Source organism: Acomys russatus, chromosome 25 (genome assembly GCF_903995435.1).
Source record: "Acomys russatus chromosome 25, mAcoRus1.1, whole genome shotgun sequence".
Taxonomy (NCBI): domain Eukaryota; kingdom Metazoa; phylum Chordata; class Mammalia; order Rodentia; family Muridae; genus Acomys; species Acomys russatus.
Window position 1 is genome coordinate 16,053,550 of NC_067161.1, and position 25,883 is coordinate 16,079,432.

General features: G+C 38.6%; 1 protein-coding gene across 2 annotated transcripts in view; it reads right to left on the reverse strand.

The window, feature by feature from the left end:
- Ranbp17 (RAN binding protein 17) overlaps window positions 1-25,883 on the reverse strand; it is a 304,243-nt gene that overhangs the window by 183,417 nt on the left and 94,943 nt on the right. The gene's annotated exons all lie outside the window — the stretch shown is intronic.

Sequence of the window (25,883 nt, forward strand, 5' to 3'; positions counted from 1 at the left end):
GTACATGGGAAGAACTAAATAAATGAAAAGATGAAAAGGAGTTTTATTTTTTTAAAATAACTCTATTGAATGGAAACAAAAGAAAACAAAGCAAGAACTTCACTCTCAAACTAATTTCAACAAGCAAATTTAAGTGTCTGGGATTTATAAAAACCCCAAGTGCTATTGAAATATAGATCACATTACAGAAGTGACCCAGCAGTATTAGCGCACACACCATAATATTTAATGTAATGGAAATTAAAATAAATAAGATCAACACTTAGATTTGCCAAGATTACAAAGGATTCTGAAGGCAAAGTAATAAAATGAAGTCTAAGCTGGTTCAGGTTTTTTTTTTTTTAAAGTGAATTGTAATCCATACAGTTTTTGTGCATATCTTCTGCGTACCAAATTCATTTCTAGGAATATAGGGCAGATACTCTATGGAGAACAGGTATACACAAGCATGTTTACTGCAGGACTGAATATAGCATTTTCAAAAAGCCTTAACATCGTTATGTTGCAGGCCGTTTAAACAAAGCATGCTGCTTACGTACAGCTAATACAGAGAGAAGAGCGCTGGCCCTTCTGTGTAGAAGGTAGGAGGATGAGGCAGGACGATCATGAGTTCAACGCTAGCCTAGGCAACACAGGAAGACCCAATCTCAACGGGAAAAAGTGGAGCAATGAGCAGTAAGTAACGGTAAAAATCAAGTTCTAATATAATATTCTCTGATAGACATACTAAGGTCCATATAGGGTAGAACATTTATATTAACTAAAAAACTGATATCAACATTGCTAAATTGAATTTGAAGAGGGAAAGACAGATCAAGTCATTGATAATCACACTTATATTACATTCTAGAATAAGGCCCAAGGACAGTAGTAAGGCTCTCAGTGGTTGCTAAGGGAAGAGAAGGCACAAGGGCACCGATGGTTGTGATAGCCATAGCTAGAAATAGACAGCACCAAAGAGAAAAGGTTAACTCCATTACATGCTGATTTAGAAAATAAACGTGTTTTAGGCTGCATATTCTGACCAAGGCTACTTGCTTTTCTAAAAGGACTAAATTTGGATGCTATTTATTTATTACTAAAGCCTTTGTTTTCATTGACTTCAGATTCAAAGAAAACCAGAGTGAGTCTGCTAAGTAAGAATGAGGAGAGAGGTCTTCCCATCATGGAAAGGAATGCAGACCTCACACTTTCCTAGATTGTAAAGTAACAGGCACATGGTCTATGCCGTACCATATCTTAAGACACATTAATGAGCCGTTAGTTTTCACTTCTCTTGAATGGCAGCTGTTTATTCTTCTCATACATATAATTATAAAAAAGCACTGAGCTGGATACCGACAGGTGTTCTTTTCTCTTCACAAATATTTTGCCATCCCTTAGGTCTGAAATCATGTGAAGCCTTCATCTTCACATTAGGTAGGAATGCTTCCTCTTGCACAGGAGAGGAGAGCACTGCAAGCGGCACCAAACTGTTCAAATTGTGATGTTATACATTATAATTAGCTTGGCAGAGCTAATACAAATCACATTTACAGACTAACAATAATAAAATTGAAGTACCAGTTAAATATCCAAAATAATTAAAGGAATCATTTTTAGCTTGGCATAATTAGCTAATCCACTTTACAAGCATTTATTAAAATGAATTCACATGTTATTATTCCATAGGTAGTTACACAATAGTGTTTATACGGGAAAAAATAATGAACCAAACTCTTTGTATCCAGCACTCCACAATTAAAATGAAGACTCCCCAAGTAATATCAATCTAGGATAGACTAATTAAGTTTGGTTTGATAACCATTCATTTCTTCTATTGCCTCTGAGCAAATTGTTTATTAGAGAAAGTTATTTTACACAAATCAAATCAAACTGGGTAAACCATTATATTTGAGGGAAACTTTAGCCATCAGTCAATTAATCCATCATTTTCTCCAGACACTATTGTTTAACGAGCAGATCATATTATCAACAATTTAGATATCATATGATTCAATTAGAACAGTAAATTTATTGACAGTTTCTCTAATACTTTTATTATGAGTAAACTTAGAATTCTTTTACCTTTGTGAGTAAAACAAAACCAATTCAAGTATTATGTTGAGATATCAAATAAATATGAAATTCTCTATGATGGTTAGAAAATATATGATCATAAAAGGAAAAATAAGATAATGAATGAAAAAGTTGCTAATGAAATAAAATAAGTAAAATGTACTTTAATGTTATCTGAAAGCATTCTGAAAGTATAGAAAAAATTATTTTGCTTATAAATAATGTTCATATATTTGCCACTTTAACCAATGTTTAAAACACAAACCAACTGGATTCATGTGTCCTGCTGAAGCCTAAAAATTCATATACTGGGTTCTCTTTCTAATAATACACATTTCACCAAATACATTAAAATGAAAATGTCATCCCATTAATACTTACAGACAGCATGAGAAAGAAAATACCACCTCCCATGTCTGCTCAGAGAGCACACATGAGGTCAGAACAGTGCAAAACACTGGTTTCTTGCTCTCAGCTGGCAGTGCACACATGTACAATTTGCTTACCCAAAACATAAACTTCAAACATGGACTTTGTATTGTTTAAATAGATCCTTTCTATATATGATGCCAGATAGTGGTGATACACGCCTTTAATCCAAGCACTTGGGAGGCAGAGGCGGGTGGATCTCTGTGACATCGAGGACAGCCTGGTCTACAGAGCAAATTCCAGAATAGCCAGGGATACATAGAGAAACCCTGTCTCAAAAAACCAAAACCAAAACCAAAAACCAAAAAAAAAAAAAAAAAAAAAAAAAAAAAGATTGTTTTGAACAATTTGTTAGTTAAGTTTAAAGCCCTGTGAAGACTTCTCTGTCTCGTAAGACTAAAACTGAAGACTTCACTAATGCTCAATAAATATTTATCATTCAGAGTGACCGAGACTTGTAATTTGACCCAGGCAAACTCTCACTTATTGTATACATGTAAACAAACCAGAAGCATCTGACGCCATACCACATAGCTAGCTGTCAGTGCTGATTACAAGCATGCTGACTAGCCGCACTCCAGCTAAACAACAAGAGCTTACGCAGGCGGATGCAGTCCTTTAGCAGTGGTGCTGAAGTCGTGTCCTCTAATAGCACAGATAGCATATGGCCAATGAATTACAAACTCCTACAGATGTCCACAGTTCTCAGTGGAGTCCCCAGGGCGTACGATGCCAGAAGGGTACCTCAGGGAACCAGAAAAAGGCTGTACTCTAAGCCAATGGAACATGTGACTTGGTGCAGGCCCACATCTGTATCCCGAGAGGCACCTGTTCTCGCAGGTCTCACTTACAGAGCAGTCCACTGGTTCTTAGTCACTTTAAAAGCAGAGTCTTATATTCTTAGAACCTTCACAAGAAAACAGTTTAGGTTAAAAAAAAAAAGTGACCTTCAGTTTGCAAAGAATATTTCAGTTTACACATTTACTCCAGAAGAATTACTACCAGGGGCTGAAGAAACGGTGTGGTGGTTAAAAACACACACTGCTTCATCCTCAATACTCACGTCCAACTGCTCACAACTGCCTGCAACTCCACCTCCAAGGGATCTGATATTTATTTAGATATATATTTAAATATATATTTAAAAATATAATAAATCCTTCAAAGAATTAGAACCAAAGTAACTAAAAGGACATCTTCATGAAAGTAAGTCACATGTTAAAGATCAATCTCTGCATAGTAAAAACTGTCAAGTAGGGAACATCTGTATTTTTTTTCTCACATCTTTTTTGATTCATCCACTTCTATGTCCATTAATAAACTCATTCTTCACATTGTGATATATTTTTTAAGGAGTAGAGAAAATATTTATTTACTTAATTATCTCTCCCAGCATCTGTAATATATATCCCCTCTGTACAAAGCACAAGTATAGTAGTGTGAATAGGTTTGCCCCACATAGATTCATGTGTGTGAGTGCCTGCCCATAAGGAGTGGTGCCATTATGAGGCGTGGCCTTGTTGGAGGACGTATGTCACTCTATAGGTAGCTTTTGAGATCTCCTATGCTCAGGCTCTGTCCAGTGTGCAACATAGTCTCCTCCTGGCTGCCTGCAAGAAGACAGTCCACTTCTGCTGTCTGTGGACCAAGATGTAGAACTCTTGGCTCCTCCAGCACCATGCTGCCTATGTGCTGCCATGCTTCCCGCCATGATGATAATGGACTAACCCTCTGAACTTGTAAGCCAGCCCCAACTAAATGTTTTCCTTTATAAGAGTTGCCTTGGTTATGGTGTCTCTTCACAGCAACAGAAACCCTAATTAAGACAACAAGTTTTAATAGGAAATATTCTGTAATTTGGTTCATCTGACAGAAAGGTTGTAGCATTCTCTTCTGGAGTGTATAATTATTAAGTAATTTTTGAGGAAGAGGGATTGTTCTTTTGAGGTCTGGAGTTAGGGTCTCTCGATGTAGTCCTGGCTGGACTGAAGCTCACTATGCAGATCAGGATGGCCTCAAACTCAGGGACCTGTCTGTTTCTGCCTCCTGAGTGCTGGGATTAATGGAGTGCACACCACTCCTGACCTATTAGGTGATTTTAAAAAATACATTAGACTCGCTGTTATTTATAGGTTTTTAACTAACAGTTATGTGTTATTTAGTAAACCCATTCTTCAGGTTCTCAATCATCTTCAAAATATTGGCAAAAGAAATTCAAAATTTCTTTGACCCAAGCAACTCACCAATATTAAGTCATCATTTCTTTCACCACAGATATTTCATTAAGACTGAAAATAAATGTGTTTAATTTTATTGTTTGCCTTCAATGTCATTTCTAAAAAGAATTTCAACCGGGATATAAAGGGTATCAACAAATAACAATGCGATAATGTATTCTGTTAGGCATCAGATAGCGAGGGAAGTGCTGGCAGCATAGAGTTTGCTGCTCCTCTCACCATGGAGCACAGGGTAGCCTAAGCTGGTGATCTGCCCTGAGATCCCCACTCAGTCCCTGAGCAATGGGATTACAGGAGGGAACCACCTTGCCTGCTTGGCTTTTTCTTTTCCATTTTGTTCAGTGATATTTTGGGTTTGAGAAAACAATTGAATCATAATAAAAAAGCTGATCCATGATTCCAATTACTAACTAGTAAACACTATTATAGAACACACTACAAGCTTTCACCATAGCTTTCTATGAAAATTATATTTAGATATTGACTAATTACTTAACTAATGCAAGAAAAAGAGAAAGGTGACAGGACTTTGTCAGCAGAGTCCAAGGACTGAACCAGGTCATCTAGCTCCCCAACAGTAAGGAATTTCTTACAGCATCATACACCACTAGTAATCAACATATGCTGCCCACTAACTATATACAAAATTCACACATAAAATTGCTGGGGTTGAACTGGAGCTGCTATGCAGTCACATGTCAATTGCTTTCCCCCAAAGATCCTTACTGTCCTACAAGCAAATTCTCTTGTATCCAAAATGGCATTGTGTGAACCTTGCCTTTCAAATTATCTGATTGGCTAATAAAAGTTACCTACAGCCTGTGCTGGACAGAAGAGAGGTAGGCGGAGTGATGGACTGTGGGATTTTGGGGTCATAGAAGGACCATAAGGAAGAGAGAGGAGGCAGGAAGAGAGGAGCAGGTCGCCACGGGGTAACCAGAAGCACATGGCCAAGAGCAGCTTGCTCTGACGACTGGCCTGATGGAGCAGAAGCAGCCCAAGTGGAATATGTGCAAGTATTTATGGGGATTTGGGATGGGAAGCAGACAAGATAGCTTAGAGGGCTGTATCTGCCCAGCCCTAGTGTTTTATGGCTTATTATAAATCTAACAAGTTTCTGCATCTTTTATTTGGAAAATAACTGGCTATGGTATAAGTGCTGCCACAATAATTTCCAGTATTAATTAATATTAATAGAATAATTCCATTTACACAAAATTATAAAAAAGTACACGAGAGAAAGTCATCTAAATTCTCACTTGCAGTTGTCCCTCGCTGGGCTAAGACAGCACTAGGAAGCAACAGTGCTGTAGCATAGTTTTCCCACCATCATTTTCTACATCTTCAGATTTTTGTATGGGCCAAGGAAGCAATGGAAGCACCAAGTACAGTGCCTGTTATAAGGCAAACAATAACTGGAGCTGCTATTACCTAACACGGAGTCTGTTTATTATGTTGTGTGACTCATACCCTAGGCATACACAGGCAGACACCAGAGCTGTAACACCTGTTTTCCTGCCACAGGAAACATATTATATAGGCAAAACCAGCTAGAAGTAGAGACAAACTAATCAAGTACTATTAAACTATTATGTTTCTGTAAGAGGGAGGAAAGGCATGCAGTAAACAGACTGAAGTTCATAGCGTGCAGCACCATCTAACCTGAGTGGGGGTGTCTGGCGGCATTCACTGGTGCTCAATGGTGTGGCAGCATGTACAGTGTACAGGATGCATGTTGTGTGCTCACAGCCCAAGCCGCAGTAAAGCTGCATGAGACGAGCTGGGCAACCACTGCTAAAGCACCTCAGACGCAGTATCCATTCGACTTGAATCAACTTGTTGTTGCATGTTCAAAGCTTGTTACTGTCTCCAAACTGTCTGTGACCCCACATTCAGTCAACACTCCCCATTTGAGGTCACGATCCGCAGGTTAAAATGGACTCTACGACACCAACTTTTAACAGCAATGTTGTTCAGTGTAGATGGGAAGAACAGTCAAGAAGAACAGTCAAAAGCAGTTTAAAGGATGGAGACTGTACCCCCCAGCATTTAATTTTTAGGATTTTTCAGCATACAGAAATGTTGAAAGAATTCTACAATGACTAAAAATATATCATTACCTTTACGTTAAAACTAAAGTTTTGTCCCACTTAGTTCTGCAAGTTTTGTCATCCCTCTGATTCCCCAATCCGTGCGTTCAATACAGAGTTTTAGTGAGCAGACCTCAAAAGTTTGTGCTGGGAACTTGGGAACAGTGACCAGCACCTTGACTGAAAATATCACAGACATCAAGAAGCCCACACAAGGCAGCACCACCTTTTCCTGCCTAGAGATCAGGCCATAAACGCCTATGAATGAGGCAGGCTAGACTACATGCAAATGACAAAGATTTGCTTTTAAGACTCCAAGTTCCTTTTGGCCAGTTTTTAAATTTCACCCTTGAGACTACTGCTTACTAGCCACATGATGCTGGGACAGCAGCATGAAGGAGGAAAATCCACGCTGTAGGACTGACTGGGGAATGGCAAACTGGGAAGGGTGGAGGGGAGTCTGCATGTCCTCTGCACTCTGGACCACTTGTACTGCCAGCATTTGAAATGCAGTGGTCTTCAAGGGTGCAGACTTGACAACCATCTAACCAAGAGGTAGAACCGAACTCTAGTCCATGTGGGAATGGGCTAGACTGATGGCTGACAGACGTGTGAGCATGCCCAGCTTAAGCATAAGCATGGAGGCTTTCTTCTCATTTTCTGAGGAAAAAAGCTAGCTGACATGTTAAGAGGAAAAAATCCAGAAGCCTGGGAAAGAAGGACCTCTGTCAACAGCCAGGAAAGAGCTGAGGACACCTCCTGCCAACAGCACTCTGCAGAGTGATTCTTGAGTGCTACAGAGCTTTCTCTGAGTTTTGAGCCTCGCTGGGTATCTTCTCTGAAGCTTACTGAGGTTCTGTACGCTAGAGTCACTCAGCTAGGCTGTGCCTAAATTTCCTGGAACGCTGTCAAGTCCATTTCTAAAGCATGTAAGTCTGGGGATAATTTGTCGCACAGTAAAGGATCACTAGGAAAGGATACAGCTGCAGGAAATTTTATACATTTTAACTTCTCTCTTTTTGAGCCAGCCTTCTTCAGGTCTTCTTTCTATCCCACTTTTGCCATATTTGGATTCTCTGCATACTATCTGCCTTAAAAAAAAAAAACAAAAAACCTAGTTCTCCCTTCAGTGCTTGCTGTGCAAAGTATGAGGAAGACTCAGGCCCATAGGGCGTCTATCTTGTAACCTCAGCGCCAACGGGCAGATATGGGAAGACACTGAGGGCTCAGAGGGTGGACAGTCTAGCCAAAGCAGCAAGTTCCAGGTTGAGCAAGGACAGACTTTAAAAAAAAAAGGGGGGGGGGGGGGAGAAGGAAAAAGGAAGACACCAGACATTGACCTCTGGCACTCGCACACAGGTATATAACAAATGTGTGCGCAGCGTGCACTAGTAATCTTCTGATAGTAAAAAGCTTATGAAGCCAACAAAAAGAATTCATACTATTGGATTCATTATAAATTGTAATATTACTATCATACTTTAAATTTATTGTGCATCCCTCATTCAGTTTGCGGAGCCAGTAGTCACTATTCTACAAATCCTCTTTTATCGCACCACGTCCACATTTATTCTTTCTGGGACATGTTTTCTACAGAAAACCATTATGACTAGCCTTATACTTTATTTGGATTTTTGCTTAAATGTTGTTCATTAAAAAGGCCTTTCATAAATAACTGATATTAATACACCACACAGCAACCACTTCACTCTTTTTCTTATTCTATTTTTCCTGTTACTACTTACTTTGAATTTTTTATTGTATTTTCTAAACTATTTATATGATTTACTATCTGCCCAACTAATCTATTTTTAAAGTTATTCAAATCCTGCCAAAATGGACCTGAGGAAATTAAAGGACCCAGAAGATTCTAATGGTGGCACTTCTACAGTGCCAGAGCCCAGAGACTCTTAAGGGATTCAGGACCTTCCAGTGCACTGTGTCAGCCAGGCTCCCCATCACTCCTGCACTCTGCCTTCAGATTGCTTACTAAGTTTTTAACGTGGACTGGACGGGGCTGCCAAGACGTGATGAAATGATCCAAGAGAAAGTTACAAAAACACTAAGTAATTCAGCATACAGCCTTAGGCAAGCATGGAATGCCGTTGTTTGTACGGGCGTCTATATACCCGGGCACATGCTAGATGGAAGCAGGCCTAGTCCTCTGGGCAAGAACAGGCCTAAGTCTTCTCTTCATGCCGCATCCTCCGTGCAGTCAAGACAGAGCCTGACAAGCATTCACATCGCCTTTTCTGCCCATTTTCTAAGTTGCAAATGAAAAACTACATTCTACAAGAGGTGGAGTGATTACATATGATAAGCCCAAGAGGAGTGTGTAGACGGCTTCTAAATGCGTTAGGATTTGAGAATGCAGTTCTTTTTGGACTGCTGCCTTTAAATTTTTCCAGGTAGTTATGGTTACTCTGGTTAAGAATATACTCGTAAAATGCTTTATAATCATGAATAAATGTTATGATAACCCTGTTGTCTAATTTGTATATTATCTGGTGTTTATGTTGTCAAGCTCTAGCTATAGGACCACATATCAGTACGCAGCTCTGAATCAATCAGCTAAGTGAGCCATCTCAAAAGTGGGCTGCAGCTGCTCCAGGCAATGACGCCAGAGCCATGCAGTAGACTCAACAAAGGATGGATATGGCCAAGTGTACAAAACACTTCATGGAAACACCAGAAGTCCCTTATAGCAAGGGCCAGGTCTACACTCACTCCTCCTCACTGTTGAGGACAGCATTGCATTTATCCCTCGTGTCAACTAGGACCCAAGAGAATGCTGACCCCCTTTACCCTTAATGCCATGCCAGGCTGGTGGGAAAATGTCTAACCTCACAAATGGAAAAATGTAGATTCTAACACCATCTAGAACATTCAAAGTATATTAAAGCTGCCTTTAAAAGGACACATACAGTAAGAAGAAAAAATACTAAGGAAACATTAAGACATGATTCATGCAATACAAAAATAATAACCTGAGTATAACCTATACATTTGACCTTTACAGTAATAAAGTCTGAGTTTCTACCGCTGCTATCAGTGTTTTCCTCATAAGTTTACCCCCATTACTGCAGCACAATAATGTGCTGTCTATATCCCACCTATAGCTGCCTTGTGTCTGTTTAGTTTTATAGCAAGCAAGCAATTTGAGAATATGGTAATAAAGCCTCAATCACAGTAATGATGTATGATGGGTTGTAATTTCTCTGTGCTAATGGGTTACAAACAGCATTACGGTGATGACGGGAATCTCATTGATTCATTATATGACTGCAATAATATCAAAATGACTTAATATAGATCACTATTAAGTCATCCACATGTTCCTAACAAGCTCTATATTTCACTATATAGATATATAGGGAAATAAAATTAATATTAGTCTTTCTATATAAAAGTTCACACAGCACAAAACATTTTGTGTTGAGTACCCTAAATCAATGTTTAAAGTTGGAATTACTGCATTGAACTGGTTCTTTGAAAAGAAAACCATTGATTTTAATCTGCTTGAAGCAATCAATTACTCCCTGTCCTCTTTATTCCAAACTGTAATGAAAACTAAACTGCGTTGTCTTGAAAACTAAATGTGAAGATGATCATAAACAGAATTTAAACTCCATGGATTATTCATATCTACCCATTTAGATTTGCCATTTCCATTATGAGTACATTTGCCACGGGCATTTAATGGACATCTAAAAGGGAATTCATTAAAGCAGGAGCTGTTGGCAGCACTTATGGGCTTCAGACTGCTTTATGCTTGCCTTTAATAGCTCACTATTATAAAAGTGATATATTGTGTTCATCCCATTAGTAGTTTGCAGAAAGGTCTGCAAGAGATAACAAATCCTTCGGAATATTTTCAGAACAGAAAGTAAATCAGTTTGTTTGTTTTAAGCAGCATTTTCTAGCAATATATAATTTTGCAGCCAACTATATTTGGTTGTTCTAAGCAAAAAAAAAAAAAAAAAAAAAAAAAAAAAAAAAAAAAAAAAAAAAAAAAAAAACCACAGATACATTTTATGAAGCACACAGCACATTTTTGAAGTATTCTGTGGTTATTAACTTGAGACATTAGTGGCCATCAAGCAGACCAACCAATGGGAAGAAATTATGTTAGAAATAACAGCAGCATAGCAATCGCCATGAGTATTAACAGTAGACACAGCTCAAACAATAGCTAAAGCAGAGAGCCCCAATGCAACTGGACACTGCCACTACTCAGAGGATATGAAAAGATCATTTATAGAGCTTCTTTGAAGAAATAGCATTAATTGGTTTCTCTTTTTTTTCTTTTACTTTTATAAATGACAGAAAACAGACACAAAAAATATAAAATATGATCTTAATGTTAATGCTTTTTACAGTGATACAATTAAATCCTGAGTGGGAAGAAAGCAAGGAGAAGGGAGGTCATCTTTGTAATGCTTGGGTCTAGGCTCTGCATTTTTGAAATACATGTTGATGCAAAAATGCAGCTCACCTCAAAGAAAATAGAAGGGAGCTTGTTCTTAAGCTGAATGTGAGTAGCCATAGCCCAGGAACATGAATTTAGACAACCCTGAGAGACGCGTGACACTGGGGAAGTGGCTGCATGCAACTTTATCAGTTTCAGAGCAAAGACCCTCAGAAATGACAGGCTGGGTGAGAACGGCTGATAGGTGGATGGAAACAATGGAAGGAAATTCTATGAGAGGTTTCAGTAGTTTCTGATGGCATTCCTACCTTTGTGGATGGTAGACACTTGTGGTCATCTAAAAATACAGTTAAAGGCTCTAGTCACAAGGATGCCAGGGCAAAGAAGGGATGGACAACATATATTTCATAAAAGGACTAAAGGCAGACAAGCATATTTTGGCTCTGGCCTGCAACAGCTTAATTATAAATAGTTAAAAGTTAGGACTTGTTGTAGAATCTTAGTATAGATGACTTTTATTTTTTTTCCTGGTAACTTCAGTGTCTATACAGTACATCACACTTAAAGGACCATCAGGCTGATGGTAGATCAGCAAAACACCCTTGATTAAGAATAGCAACGGATTCTGTGAGTGTGTAGCAAAGACTTCCACAGTCAAGGACTGTATGTGAAATTCAATTATTTGCATGTTCTTAGCAAATCTGCCCTTCTTCTTGTGTTTTGTCTACTGCCCCTCCCAATGCACAACAGCTGCCTCTTTCTGACATATGTATGCTGCAGAAAAATTGAATGGTAACCTCATCCCGTTCTGCTTTTTTAAAGACTTAAAACTCATTTTTATTTTATTTGTTAAGCCAAGGTCTCTCATGTGTGTTCACAGTCAGCTACACAGCAGTAGGGCCTGCAGGTGTGTACTGTCACACCTGGCTAGACCGATCTTTAAAGTCTCTAAGTTTTAGTCCATTCTTAATTAGACAAAGGTTTCAAAGTTTACATATTTAACTACCCAGAACAGTCAGGTTACAAAAGTGAGATTGTGTGAAAGGCAAAAGTAGAAACAAAACGGGAAAGGTCACCATCAACCTCACACTTCCTTTAAGTACAAACACTCTGGAACCAGTCCGATGTAACCCACATATTTCAATAAGAGTTTGTAAGTTGTGCTGGGCAGTGCTGCACACCTTTAATTCCAGCACTCAGGAAGCAGAAACAGGCAGATCTCTGTGAGTTCAAGACCAGGCTGGTATACAAAGTGAGTCCAAGACAGCCAGGTCTACACAAAGAAACCCTGACTTCAAAAAACAAAAAACAAAACAAAACAAAACAAAACCAAAATAACAAAAAAACCAACCAACCAACCAAAAAACAACAAAAACAAAACAAACAAAACAAACAAACAAAAACCAGAAGCAGAAGAAGAAGGGTGTGGTGGCAGATACCTTTAATTCCAGCACTCTGGAGGCAGAGGCAGGAGGATCTCTGTGAGTTTGAGACCAGCCTGGTTTACAAAGTGAATCTAGGACAACCAAGGCTACATAGAGAAACCCTGTCTCATGGGGAAAAAAAGGGAAAAAAAAGTTAGTTTAAAAAAAAAAAAAAAAAAAAAAAAAAGCCAGGCGGTGGTGGGGCACACCTTTAATCTCAGCACTCGGGAGACAGAGGCAAGCGGAACTCTGTGAGTTCAAGGCTGGCCTGGTCTACAAAGCAAGTCCAGGATAGCCAAGGCTACACAGAGAAACCCTGTCCTGAAAAAGAAAGATAGATAGATGGAAAGAAAGAAAGGAAGGAAGGAAGGAAGGAATGAAGGAAGGAAGGAAGGAAGGACGGACAAAGAGTTTGCAACATTCTTCAAAATTATAATTTTTCAACAATGTATTCAATTTGCCTAGCCTATGAGCACCAGGGACATCTGTGCAGCCTCCAAACATGCCCAGTGAGTTTGTCACAACAGAGTTCTATATTCAATAACATATGCACAATACTCCAGCTTAGTAATATGACTCAAATTTCTAAGCACTTAAATTACTTTATGTATTTACATGATTGGGTTAGGCTATGTTTACATACTCAATACAATGCACGTATAGGAATCTAATCATCTTAAAAGTTATCTAGTGGGAAATAACTTCCCATTAGAATCTGCAGCACAAACCTTTTCTGTTCAAGAGAAATGCTATTTAAAGATTTTAAATATCTAATAAATATTTCCCACTTGTCTACAAACATTACATTAAACACAGATAGATTAGAACAGTGGTTCTGCCGGTAGCTGGTGGTGTGTGGGGGGGGGTCTGTGCACACTAACTTGTAGGCGTGATGTAAGACCCAACAGTCACGCTGTTAGAAGTCGCCTCCCCAATGTAGAAAAGAGCATTCTTGCTAAAACTTAGAGATTTTTGAAGAACACAAACTCAGCAATGAAGGCAGCAACAAAGGGTGACAGGAAACTTAAGGGGAAGACAGTCCTCTCATCCCAGCGGCTGAGGTCACTTAGGAACTATCTGGAAGTGAAATTTGTTTATATGTTGTCAAACTACAAAAACAGGTACATTCAAGAGAGATGCTTCCCTCCTCTCCGCAATTAAACACATAGACTGTCGTCATGGCAAAATAAACTGTTTTATAAGACTGGAAACTTGTGGTGGTATGTACTTCAGCACTTATAAAAGCAAACTAAACATTCTGAAGGACTCTGAGAACAAAAGTAGATTTTCCCCCTTCAATTAAAAGAACAGCAACAACAAAAACCTTTGAAAAATAAGCCTCCAAAGTTATATGATACAAAATTCACATCCAAATAAGATACAAACCCCAGGCTTCAACCAGCTGCAACCACTTACAGGAAGGAATCCCAGGGTTTTTTGTTTGTTTGTTTGTTTGGTTGGTTTTTTTTTTCTGATCTAGATGGAAAGGAGAAATCCTGCCTCTTAACCATTTGATTAAACAAGAGAATCTACAACAAAGATCTTGAATAGCTATAATACTCTGGACCCCTCTGGCTTCAACCATTTACAAGTAAATAGTAAAAGATATTAAAATCATTAAAGCCTATGATCATGCATTCTAGACTGGTTTTAACTTGCAAACCCTTCAAGCTCTTTAACAAGACAAGATCAGGACTAAAATACCCATCTTCAATCACTCTTTAAAATTTCTACAGTTAAGATGTTGAAAACGATCACATTATACAGCAACAAGTTTTAAAATGACAATAAATTCTGAGCAGTTGAGGTAGATTTCAGAATGACTGGGCGATGGGAGTGTTTATGAACTGTGTCTATCTTCCTGGAAAGCACTATAAAGCTAAGGCTGCCTGAAGCGAGACCAGGCCTGAGTGAGACTTACCTGACCAGAAAAGAAACTGGCTTAACACATACATAGACTGCCTTGCCCTCACCTGGACCCTTAGACTGTGATCCCTGGTTCAGGTGATGATGGATCAGATCGCTCTCAAGGAGGAAGAACCCCGAGTTGGATAGGTTTGCCACAAGCCCTTCACAGGAAGATGCCAGTCTTCTGTGCAAGACAAAAAAAGAACAGAAAAAGGTACAGCGGCAGTGGATGAAGCCTCCTCTTTTAGGAGAGGGAAAAGTCAGATACCATATTCCCTGTTAGCTCCAGGCTCTCTTGTGTCCACAGGCTAAGAAGAGCTGCTGTCAGTGTTGGGAGTCAGACAGATTTTAAACCACCAGTGAGTCCAGCAGTCAAGACACCGATTACAATCACCACTGCCAGAACGCTCACAAGTCAAGTTGGGTAAGATCAGTAATCAAGATAGTACTTTCATGAACAAAATAGTTCGTTTTAAAGTGTTTTTTAAATGGTTAGGTCTGGATTGAAATATTCACAATCTCACATCTGTCCAAAGGATTAAATTGCCTTCACATACTACGGCTGCTCTAGTGGTGATTTTGAAGAGCACACCCTTCTAGCTGCTCTCAGTGGGTACAGACTACCGTTGAAAATTTCTAAAAATATGCTCTCTCCAAAATTGATGACTCTCTTAATATTAGACTTTACATTTTTAAGTATTATTTTATGGAACTAATAAGCTCCAAGGTTTTAGGAAGGTCTTCTTTTGCCCCCTTTTAAGGCTATATTTTAGCATATTTAATAATGTCTAAATTATTAAGGTAATAAAAATAAATTTATAAAGTTTATAGTTATAAATTTAAAAAATAATTATTTGATTATTGATATTTGTATCCTTTGCACATATATCTATAAATATGGTACTATCAATCACATTAATTTATACTCAGTCATACGCAGGTCTGGGGATGTCTGTCTATGCTCTGTGATTATGGGCATCACTTAATTTGGGGTATCAATTTTCATTTAAAACTTTCACATTGGGCTGGAGAGATGGCTCAGAGGTTAAGAGCACTGCTTGCTTTTCCAAAGGTCCTGAGTTCAATTTCCAGCAACCACATGGTGGCTCACAACCATCTGTAATGAGATCTGGTTCTCTCTTCTGGTGTACATAAAAGAATAAAATAAAAAATTTAAAAAATAAAAAATAAAAAAAAAATAAAACTTTCACATCACATGAGGAAGAGCACATGGTGAGAGGAAATGGCAAGCTAACAAACAATAAATAGCTCAGTAAGGACTGGCTGCAAGGGCACAAGATCTGGTTTTAGAGCTGACTAATTAACAGCAGGCCAACACATAGGAAGTAAAAACTCCAAGAGTTTAGCTCTCACTTCGCATTCTACAGCATAACTAGGAACTACTAGGTCTGCCTGCCTACTTTCTTCAGCCCAGTTCAAGGGGCAAATACAAAGAGAAGGAAAACAGCTGTCCACAAGACACCAAAGTGTATGGTGCCATCGGTGTGAAGGAAGCCGTAGTGACAGCAAGATCATTAACACCAGCACGGTGCTACAGGGATTAGCTCAGGGTCTCACAGAACCCTCATGCCCACAGAAAGCAAGTTGTGAAATAAAGTTGAGCTAAACACTGAAGAGCTCACGCGGGGGCGCCATGCTGTTCAGCCATTCTACTTGTGTTTCTGGGGCGTTAGAAGGGATAAGAAGGCCTGTGACAAAACTAAACCTGTCAGTATGGAGTGAAAAGACAAGGGATAACTCTGTTGACTCCCTGAGAATCCTCACCTCTGCAGAGTTTACAGAATGAGCAGAAAAAATGTATGTTTTCAATGCAGTGTCATTATTTCATGTTATTAAACTTATTTAAAAAATTAACTATTAAAATTGCATTCTAGCTTTGTTGTACGTTTTAAAGTTAAAAAAGAAAAAGGAAAGGAAGAAACATCCAAAGCATTTGAATTTGTGAGTGACTTCTCATCTTATTACTGAAAAAATTTTAAAAACTGAACATCAAACAGCCTGAATTCCTCCATGAACCAGGCGTGATTTTTCACACAGCCACACCCTGAAGCACCACCATGAGCAAACCCTCACTGTTTCAGAGGTGTCTGGTAACCTAAGGCACGTGAGTTTCTAGAGTAACTATGGAAGTACAGCTAATAAACACATGAGCTCTATAAACAGGGATCAACATGAAATCTGCTAAGTGGAGTCAAAAGTATTGGATAAAGTTAAAAATCATAGGACTTTTCCATGTAATCTTATGAAACAGGGGGCTGCAACATGTGGTTGATGTTGTACTTTGTGAGGTCTTCTTCCTCCATTCTCCACCCCTTCTCTTCCACCCCTCAAACCCTGAACACTAGATAAGTGAGAAAAAAGGATAGAGAGAAAAGGAAAGAGATCCCTGAATACAGTCAGGGGTCAGAAAGGGGTGGTGCTATCTATCATTAGGCTGCTTCCTGCTGGATAGGGGCATCAAGTTCCCGGGGACAAGTTTGATCTTCCTTATCAGGATATCTAACTTCTTCTTCTTGCTTCTTCTTTGTGCATGACTACTTAACAAACCACGTCCAACAACAACCAACAACCAAGCAACAACCCCACCCCACTCTCGGGGCCCTAGCACTTATATACTCTGCAAAAAGTTCCCAGAATTCAAAATGTCACACAATCACAGAAACGTTCTACAGCTGGCAAAATTACACTTCTGCTAGATACCATGAGGCAAATCATAGTCAGCTGCTGCAAAGCAGACCATATCCTGACACTTGGCATTAAAATAAAAGCACATTCCTATAATATTTCTCTGTTTTTATAAAGAAACCAAAATTTCAGAATTGTCACTACAGCAACATCCAGCAGTAGGACTTTAGGACCTTAACACAAGGACTAGCACATGCTTAGATCATGTCTCTGCTACTAACTGGGCAAATGAAATAATACCTCAGTGCTTCAGGTTTTTTCATGTAGAAAAGTAAGCATAATATTAAGCACATTTTAGTGCTGTTGTAAGAGTTGAAACAAGGCAGCATGTGTAGTATGGGGGAACAACAACATTAGCATTCTTCTTTATCAAACTTCTCCCAAAGAATTATAAATGAAAGAATTTTTGTGACAATTAAAACACAAAACATACTATTTCATTTCACAAATATTTATCAACTGCTTGATACGAGGAATACCATGGTGAATAGGACAGGCACAACTTCTTCTCATAAGAAGCCTACAATTTTGTGAGGAAGACACTATATCAGTTATAGCTGTGATTATTCAAAGATGTGAAAAGTACGTTAAGTGGCATGCCATCACATAGGGAAGACAGCGTGCGCAGGCTGCCTGAGGACACACCGTAGGAATCAGGGAGATGAAGAGCAGACACAACCAAGTACAGGAACAACACATGCAAAGGCTCTGACAAAACATTTGCAGAATTTAAGAACTAAAGAAATGCTAGAAGTCAGGGAAACAAAGAGAATTGGAGTAGGCTAGGTGTGTAGGGAGACCAAGAGCAATCCTCAGTAGACTCCATAAAGCACAGAAAAGATTCACTCTATCAGGAAAAGCAATGGAAAGTTACTGGAGTTTACAATAATAAGCTTTTGAACTTTTGTGGATGCCTATAATCAACAGGAAGCAACCCAAGACGTCATAGAGAGAGGGTTGGACTAAGAACATGGATCAAAGAACTATAAACAATAAAGCACTGAAAAGAAAGGATAAAGAGAGCTTATTAGCAGAATAAGCTATTAACATGAGCAACAGGTGCATTTTTTACTTAAGAAGTAACCAGATATTGAAGCACCTTTTCCAAGACATAAGTTCTATTAAAGTCTACGGAATGCCAAGTAGATGGTAAATTGTAAGTTTAAAGCTCAGAAGACATGGCTAAGTTGACATGTTTGGAAACCATGGCAACATGTTCATCAAAGACACTATGGGGGTGTTTAAGGAAAGACCTACACCTGAGAAATTCAAACACTAAAGACCAGACAGAAAATTAACACAAAAGGGACAGAAGAGGAATTACCAAGGGAGATTAGGAAAACAAGACCAAAAACACAGACCAAGAGTAAGAAGAAACAGTTTCAAAGAAGAGGTCAATTATGCTACTATGGTCAGTCCAGATAGCAGGCACCAGTATTGCAGGTACTACCTATCATCAGAGGTGACCTCAGCACAGCGAGTGCCACATGCTTCCTTTATGCAGGAGATTGGCAACGGTTTCTCTGAAAAGACCAAATGATAATTCTATTACACTTGTAAGCCAAAAACTCAATTCTGTAGACAGCAACTATAAGTAATATAGGGTAGTTGCATTCAGACGGAGACTGGTGATTTCTGTTTCATGATAATCAAGTGCAGACCAAGCGTTACTGCACCAGAGGCTTGTGTGCTCTTTTACAATGTATTTGCCCATCACTCCATCATTTGCATCTCATGATGCCATTTGCACACTTCATCTCTTGAATTACCTCTTTGATTTATTGAGTTAAATCTTCCTTCTTTTTTAATTTAAAATTCACAAAAACAGAGATGCAGGCTACACAAATGTGTTCAAACCTCAGCTTCAAAGTACCTCCAATGAACATTCATTTTTGAAAAAAAAAAAAGTTTTGCTCTTCAAATCATGAGTAATAGCCCAGAAATTAAATCTATGCATCACAGTTTTGAGACAATGGAAAACGGGTGGCACAGCAATGGAATCTTGTCAAAGAGAAAACAAGCATTTTAAACTGCAGAGGAGGAAGCAAATGTAAAGCCTGCCTACGTTACAGCACAGCGCTCTCACTTACTGGAGGACACACAACAGATGCAGGAGACTTCCACTTTCTAAACAAAGTTCCAGAATTGTCTCATATGTTCTTTCACTAAGAAAGCCCAAAGATAATGCAATGTCTTTTTAGATAACTGAAAGAATGAAAAATTGAACATTGATATCAGTAGAAAGGAAAACATAACTGTAAAACAAACCCATCTAAGTAGGTAAGCAATCATGACAAAGAAGGCACAACCACCATCTCTGACCCATTCCCAAGTAACCAATTCCCCTATAAAAGACTCCAACACCACAGAGAAAGATGGAAAGAGTTCAGAGTCTTATTTTTAAAAAGACGTAATGATCACAAAGAAGATTCAAGCAGATACATGGACCAAGAAAATCTATCCAAGACCTCCGCAAGGTAGTCTCCAAAGTAAACTGAAACAATTAGCAAGTTGGAGAAGCAATTCCAACATACGATGGAAATACTGAAAAAGAAGTAAACAGAAGTAGCTAGAGCATGAAAAAGAATTCAATTACATCAATTAACTAGAATCCACATTAAAAAGGGTCATCAACCACTGAGCACAGTGGCACACACCTGTAATCCCAGCACTTAGGGAGGAAGAGCCAGGCGGATCTCTATGAGTTAAAGGCCAGCCTGGGCTACAAAGTGAGTCCAGGACAGCATGGGCTACACAGAGGAACCCTGTCTTGAAAACAAAAATAAACAAAACAAAACAAAAACCTAAGTGTCATCAAAAGACAAGACCATGTGGAAGAATGATTTTCAGGGACATCAACTCATATCCAATGGTTGTAGTATCAGAATAATCAAGATCTTTCATGAGTGGAAACGACCACAGGGAAATTAAGGAAGTCACTATCATGCCTAGTACAGAAAAACCAAAACAAACAAACAAAACTGAGTAATAATCTAGTCAACCAGGGGAACAACAACAACAAAACGCAGTATTTAGTAAATCTCTCAATAATTACCCAAGTGTAACCAGTTTTAATTCCCTTACCAAAATTAAGTATGTGATTAGATTAAAATATAAGATTCAACCACATCTGCTGACTTCAAGGAACTCACCTCACCAAGAAGACACACAAAGACTGGGAAAGGGTAGATGCTAACTTACCGAGCAATTAGAAGCCAAAAGTCATTGACATAAGCTATTCTGAAAATGAGTAAAATAAAATTCAAACAAAAATTAGAAGGGATAAATATCAGTGTATATTAATAAAGGGAGCGACCTAACAAGGGTGTGTGTGAATATATGGTCTCATAAGCAGGCATTAATGGACATATGCAGGCAGATCAGATATAGTAATATTGGGTGACTCAACACCACACTCATCCATGGACAGGACACTCAAACACACACACACGCGCGCACGCGCGCACACAGCAAAGAAACTTCAGAATTAACCTAAAGTATGGACCAACTAAACATAGCACATAAATACAAAATAGTCTGACAGAATAAAAACAATCTCTTTTACTTTATCCAATTACACTAGAATAAAATTATAAAGCAATGAGAGAAACTAGACAAGTATCTGAAAACTGAATGACACATAATTTAAAAAACACCGGATAACTACCAGAATTAGGGAGGGAATTAAACTGTTCCTAAGATACAGTGTATTGAAAGCATAACTGAGAAGAATGTCAGGATGGGACAAAAGCAGTTGTACTTTTGGTGTCAGTGCTTAAAATGAAAATGGAAGGGGTTCACATAACTGCTGAAAGCACCTCAAGATCACAAGGAAAAACAAATCAAACTCAAAAGCAGAAGATGAAAAGAAGGAAAAGTCAGGGCAGGAATTACTGGAGACTGAAAAAAAAAAACTTTAAAAAAAATCAATTTAACAAAAAGTTGGTTCTGTGGGGGAAAAATATACATGATATAACATTGGGCAACTTAAACAAAACAGGAAAAGAACTCACCAAAGTCAATTTTAAAAGTCACTATTATAACTGATTATTAAGCTGATATAAATAACCCAAAAAGATAAATATCGTCATGTGTTTATTTACACTCTGTTCATGTTCTTAGACATTGATCCTGTATAGTTATTGATTCATTGAATCAAGAAATATGTTTTCCAGACACTGTCTGAACTAATTCTACAAGGAAACACCAGTTTCATGTTTATTACATAGGAAATGCAGGGCAACTGCATAATTTTCCTAAGTTTCCTACTTTTCAATAAACTGGTCCCATGTCAACACTAAGAAAGTAGAAAGTGACTATTTAGTGTTGTTTATAAAATGTCACTATGATTTAATGGCTAGTGAGAACCTTTCAAGTGTTTTTAACATGACTGTATTAAATAATTGTCTTCTTGATAGTTTCCTTACTGTTGGGTGTTTTAAGATATTCCAGGTTCGCCAGGCATGGTGGCGCATGCCTTTAATCCTAGTACTTGGAAGGCAGAGGCAGGCAGGTGAGTTCGAGGCCAGCCTGGTGTACAAAGAGAGTCCAGGACAGCCAAGGCTACACAGAGAGACCCTGTCTCAAAAAACAAAAACACCAAAAAAAAAAAAAAAAAAAAAAAAAAGATGTTCCAGGTTCCAGGTTCATTGAACACATTCTCTTTTTAGGTCGGCAAGTTCCTTTGAAGTGTGGTTTCTCTAACTGGAGACTGGCGTTTAAAGAAATAAAGTTGAGGCTGGAGAAATGGCTCAGAGGTTAAGAACACTGACTGCTCTTTCAGAGGACCTGGGTTCAATTCCCAGCACCAAGATGGCAGCTCACAACTGTCTGTAGTTCCAGGATCGATACCCTCACACAGACATGCCTGCAGGCAAAACACCAATGCACATAAAAAGAAGTAGTTAAGAAAGAAATAATGTTTGTGCATTAAAATATATATAAATAAAAAATTTCTCAGTGAAATACACACACACACACACACAGAGAGAGAGAGAGAGAGAGAGAGAGAGAGAGAGAGAGAGAGAGAGAGAGAGAAGAGAGAGAGAGAACCTCAACACTAACATTACTAAGACCAAGCGGGCTTTATTCCAGGCATTCAGGGATGACTCAACAAGAACATTAGTAAATACAATACAGCGCATGAGCACAATGAGGGGTGGGCGTCAGATGGTCACCCCAATAGATCTATCCACAACTCCATTCAGGAAGATCTAGGGAGAGGAGGAATGTATCTCAACATAACAGGAGATATATACAACAAATGTATACTCAGCACTATAGCAAATGAAGAGGCCACAAGAAAGTTTCCTCTAAAATCAGAAACAAGGCATAGTAGTAAGCACGTCTACTCTCTCCAAACTTACTCAAAAACACTGCTTGGGTAGCAAGGCAAGAGAGACACAGATGAATATAAGCAATAAACCAAGAAGTCGAAATATCTCAGATTACAGACAACATGGTCCTATCCCTAACAGATCCTAAAGACTCCACCCGAGCAAACTCTTGCTTTGACACACACTTCCAGCACAGTAGCGTGCACAAAATTAGCATCTTTCCTACACACCAATAGTACATTTGACAAGAACGGCACCAAGGTGTATAAACTTCCATTACAATAGGGCAGAAGCGCGCGCGTGCGCGCGCGCGCACACACACACACACACACACACACACACACAAACCTGTATGAAAAAACCTAAGCCATGAAGTGAAATACTTCTACAGTGAAAACTTGGAAACCCTGAAGGAAGAGATTAAAGAAGACACAGCACTACAAGATGGGTAAGACCTTCTAGCTCATAAATCTGAAGAAGTAATGCATGAGAAACAGTTTATTAGTGAAAGAGATGTAAAGAATTAATAGAATTCCCTTCACACAACAGGAAAAAAATCCTACAATTCATATGGAAGCACAGAAGACTGTACTAGCCAAATCAACAGCGACGCTGTCCTTATTTCTAATTATGCACCAGAGCCATATCAACATAAACAACACAGGATTGGCACACAAAACAAGCAAACAAATACATACAGGCCAGTAGAACAGAAGAGAAAAAGCAGAAATAAAACCATAGAGGTTCTGGTTTTGTCTGTGGCAAGCTCAACACAGTCATTCTGGATTTTCAACAGTAAACCTCAAGTGTTCACTGAGTCCCACTAGGCTGGCAGGACACAGGTTCTATAAACTGCTAATTCAAGGGCTACAGTCTCTGCTTACCTCCCCCTGGATTTCTTGGAATTGTGTCCTACAGGGATGTTGAGGAATTCTGTATATAAGTCTTGTCTTTTCCTCAATCTATAGATCTTCATTTCCAAGATTTCTCTCAATTTTCAAGAGCTGTGATCTCTCAAAATATCATTTTCTAACTTAGTAAAAAATAGCTGAATATGCCTGGAGCCATATTCCTACACACCCCTCAAAGTTAAAACCAAATAAATGTGAAATCCAAACAAGTGGTGCCTTGCTTTTAAGGCATATCTACCCTGTCCTGACAGACTGCATCAAGTCATTTTGTTAACATCTTTATCTAAAGGCTGCCATTTTTTTTTTTCAGCAAGATGGTCATTTGAATACAGGCTTACAATCTATTCCATTACTACTATTATGAAAAAAACTATGATAACCTTTGAAAACAAAAGCATTTCTATTCTAAGGTCTTGGAAAATCTTTTTTTTTTTTTTTCTTTCGTAATTCTGCCTGCCCTGAGATGCAGCATAATCATTGTGATCCTTTATCGTTAGCAGAGAACTTGGATACCCCATCCTTGGTATAGCCTTCCTGCAAACTGTTAAGTGATCTTACAAATCTGTTGAACACAACATATATTCCCCAAGATGGGCACAAAATAAAAATATCTGTGTATTATTAAAAGGATTCAAAGACTCATTTCTCCCAATCCAGTTGAGTCCTTTCATCTTATATGACATAAATCAATACTTAACTTATTCAAGATTATATGACTAATGCAATCTAATAACTAAGATTTAGAGCATGCCAAAAGTTCTAATTTTAATTCTTACTACTTCTAGCTCTTCTAATAATTAGCAAAGGGATGGTTGTTTTTTTGGAAAAAGAGAAGTTAGGTAAACTGCCTGCCAGTCCTACTTATTGATATCATGTTCACTTGACACGAAATTTAAAATACTTTCCCTTATAAAACCCAGGATTCTTTTAGGAGCAGAGAGGCAGCAGCGTACTGAGTATATTCCTCACTGCCGCTGTGCACAGATCCACCAGGCTACACACAAAGCATGCTGTTAGCAATGCCAAGTACTGGTAGCCATGGTGCACCTTAACATGGAAGTTTCCGGGTTAGGAAGGACCCTGAAGGAACCTCAAGGCATCTCTATGCGGTAGCTGTCAAAACACAATGCGGCTACCATGAAGATGGTCAGTGAGCGACACTACAGACTGATGGTATGAGCCAAAAGACTTCCAAGTTAAGGCTTGATTACGTAGTCTGAGGATACTATGAATGTGATGTTATATTTTTATGAATAAAAAACTTCAATAAAAGGAAACTGAAAAGTTTTGTTGAAGTTGTAGTGACAGTATAGTTGTTTCTCAAAAATAAAATACAGAACAGGACTATTTACAAAAGCCATGATAAGGAGTCGACCTATTATCCACTAACAAATACAATATGTACGTGTGATAAGATGCCAGCACACCATAAAAAGGATGAATTTCTGTCACTTGCCCCAGGATGCAGGAGTCATTATACTAACTGAAACAGCATCAACTACAGGGAGGAGAACAGTGGCTCTTTAGCTGAGAAAGAGGAATGGCAAGAAGGTCCTAACCGGCATAGGAGGAATAGCTCCTGTTCTATAGCACAGAAGGTTGCCTACTTTTGACAATTAATTGTGTGTTTCAAAACTGCCAGTAGGGAGGATTTTAAATACTCCCAGCATGAAGAAGTAACAAATGTTTGAAGTGATGGATACGCCTAATAGCCTGATTTGATCAGTAAACACTGCATATGCATACTGAAATGTCACACTGTACCTCATAAATGGGCAAATTGTGCCCATTTAAAACTCAAACAGAGAGTCCCTATATGATCCAGCAATGTACGTCTGGGTAATATCAGAAAGGTATCAAAGAGAGATGTGTACATCTATACCCATATCAGTATTATTAAAGATAGCTAAACCATGGAAACAACCCAACTGTACTTAATGAATAAAAAGATACGCACTATGTGGGATATTCACACATGGATTATCAATCTCCCTTAAAAAGGAGCTGTGGCATATACTATGAGATGGATGGACTTTGACAAGATTATGCAAAATGAAATAATCTAGAAACAAAAAAACAAATATCATATGAGTACACTTATATGACAACCCTAAAGCAGTCAAAACCATAAAGGCCAAATGGTAAGGCAGCTGTCAGGGGTTCCGAAGGTGAAGGAGAAATGGGAAATTAGTGTACCCTGGGTTATATTTAGTCATCTTAGTTTTACAAGATGAAAAGCGTCCAGAGACAAATGTGGGTGATAGCTACACAATAATGCAAACTAGTCTCATTGACTCTCATACTTGAAAATCTGTGGTAAGACAGCCAGGCATACTTGTGCACGCCTTCATCCCA